The sequence below is a fragment of the Arachis hypogaea genome, chromosome 19, assembly GCF_003086295.3.
Source record: "Arachis hypogaea cultivar Tifrunner chromosome 19, arahy.Tifrunner.gnm2.J5K5, whole genome shotgun sequence".
NCBI lineage: Eukaryota > Viridiplantae > Streptophyta > Magnoliopsida > Fabales > Fabaceae > Arachis > Arachis hypogaea.
This window is the reverse complement of record NC_092054.1, coordinates 67,850,709-67,853,407: the sequence shown is the minus strand read 5'-3', so window position 1 is coordinate 67,853,407 and position 2,699 is coordinate 67,850,709. Positions and strand designations below refer to the sequence as shown.

Below are 2,699 nucleotides of genomic sequence, written 5' to 3'. Positions count from 1 at the left end.
CAAAAATTTTTAAAATCTAATTGTTTCTCATGAGTCAAATCAAATTTTCAATTTGAAAATCTTATCTTTTTCAAAATCTCTTTCAAAAATCAAATCTTTTTCAAAATTCTTAGTTATTTTCGAAAATTCAAAAAAATATTTTTCAAAAATCTTTTTCTTATTTTTATACTAAATTTTCGAAAATAACAATAGCAATTAATGTTTTGATTCAAAAATTTCAAGTTTGTTACTTACTTGTTAAGAAAGATTCAAACTTTAAGTTCTAGAATCATATCTTGTGATTTCTTGTGAATCAAGTCATTAATTGTGATTTTAAAAATCAAATCTTTTTCAAAGCTAATTCCTATCATATCTTTTCAAAAATATCTTCTTATCTTACCTTTTTCAAAAATTTGATTTCAAAATATCTTCTCTAACTTCCTAACTTCTTATCTTTTCAAATTTGTTTCAACTAACTAACTAACTTTTTGTTTGTTTCTTAACTTTTCCAAAACTACCTAACTAACTCTCTCTCTTTAATTTCCGAAAATATCTCCCCTCTTTTTCAAAAATTTCTTTTTATTAACTAATTATTTTTATTTTTGATTTTAAAAAAAAAAATTTTTCGAAAAAAATACTAACCTTTTTCGAAAATCACTAACTCTTTTTCAAAAATTATTTTCGAAAATTCTCCCTCTCCCATCTTATTCTATTTATTCATTCATATCCTAACATCTCATCTCACATCTCTGCCATCCTCACAGTTATGTTTCTTCCATTATATTACATTCTTTGTCACCCCCTTTTCTTCTACTCACACAGGGATCCCTATACTGTGGTATAAAGCATCTCTATTATTATTATTACTTTTCTGTGCCTTCTTCTTTGTCATATGAGCAGGAGCAAGGATAAGAACATTCTTGTGGAAGCAGATCCAGAACCTGAAAGGACTCTGAAGAGAAAATTAAGAGAAGCTAAAATACAACAATCCAGAGATAACCTTTCAGAAATTTTCGAACAGGAAAAGGAGATGGCAGCCGAAAATAATAATAATGTAAGGAAGATGCTTGGTGACTTTACTGCACCTAATTCCAATTTACATGGAAGAAGCATCTCCATTCCTGCCATTGGAGCAAACAATTTTGAGCTGAAACCTCAATTAGTTTCTCTGATGCAGCAGAACTGCAAGTTTTATGGACTTCCATCTGAAGATCCTTTTCAGTTCTTAACTGAATTCTTGCAGATATGTGATACTGTTAAGACTAATGGAGTAGATCCTGAAGTCTACAGGCTCATGCTTTTCCCTTTTGCTATAAGAGACAGAGCTAGATTATGGTTGGATTCTCAACCCAAAGACAGCCTGAACTCTTGGGATAAGCTGGTCACGGCTTTCTTAGCCAAGTACTTTCCTCCTCAAAAGATGAGCAAGCTTAGAGCTGATGTTCAAACCTTCAGACAGAAAGAAGGTGAATCCCTCTATGAAGCTTGGGAAAGATACAAACAGTTGACCAAAAAGTGTCCTTCTAACATGCTTTCAGAATGGACCATCCTGGATATATTCTATGATGGTTTATCTGAGCTATCAAAGATGTCACTGGACACTTCTGCAGGTGGATCCATTCACCTAAAGAAAACGCCTGCAGAAGCTCAAGAACTCATTGACATGGTTGCTAATAACCAGTTCATGTACACTTCTGAAAGGAATCCTGTGAATAATGGGACACCTATGAAGAAGGGAGTTCTTGAAGTTGATACTCTGAATGCCATATTGGCTCAGAATAAAATATTGACTCAGCAAGTCAATATGATCTCTCAGAGTCTGCATGGAATACAAGCTGCATCCAACAGTACTCAAGAGGCATCTTCTGAAGAAGAAGCCTATGATCCTGAGAACCCTGCAATAGCAGAGGTAAATTACTTAGGTGAACCTTATGGAAACCCCTATAACTCAACATGGAGAATTCATCCAAATTTCTCATGGAAGGATCAAAAGCCCCAACAAGGCTTTAATAATGGTGGAAGAAACAGGTTTAGCAATAGCAAGCCTTTTCCATCATCAACTCAGCAACAGACAGAGAACTCTGAACAAAATGCTTCTAATTTAGCAAATCTAGTCTCTGATCTATCTAAGGCCACTGTAAGTTTCATGAATGAAACAAGGTCTTCCATTAGAAATCTGGAAGCACAAGTGGGCCAGCTGAGTAAAAGGATCACTGAAATCCCTCCTAGTACTCTCCCTAGCAATACAGAAGAGAATCCAAAAGGAGAGTGCAAGGCCATTAACATAAGCACCATGGCCGAACCTGCAAAGGAAGGAGAGGACGTGAATCCCAAGGAGGAAGACCTCCTGGGACGTCCAGTGATCAATAAGGAGCTTCCCTCTGAGGAATCAAATGACTCTAAGGCTCATTTGGAGACCATAGAGATTCCATTGAACCTCCTTATGCCCTTCATGAGCTCTGATGAGTATTCCTCTTCTGAAGAGAATGAGGATGTTACTGAAGAGCAAACTGCCAAGTTTCTTGGTGCAATCATGAAGCTGAATGCCAAATTATTTGGCATTGATACTTGGAAAGTTGAACCTCCCTTGTTCATCAATGAACTAAGTGATCTGGATCAACTGACATTGCCTCAGAAGAGACAGGATCCTGGAAAGTTCATAATACCCTGTACCATAGGCACCATGATCTTTAAGGCTCTATGTGACCTTGGTTCAGGAA

At 35.8% G+C, this 2,699-nt stretch overlaps 1 non-coding gene across 1 annotated transcript; it reads right to left on the bottom strand.

The window, feature by feature from the left end:
- Positions 1-1,405: 1,405 nt before the first annotated feature.
- Positions 1,406-1,513, bottom strand: LOC112780458 (small nucleolar RNA R71). The gene has a single exon (XR_003191293.1). It is a non-coding gene; the product is annotated as a small nucleolar RNA R71 (small nucleolar RNA).
- Between the last annotated feature and the right edge of the window lie 1,186 nt (positions 1,514-2,699).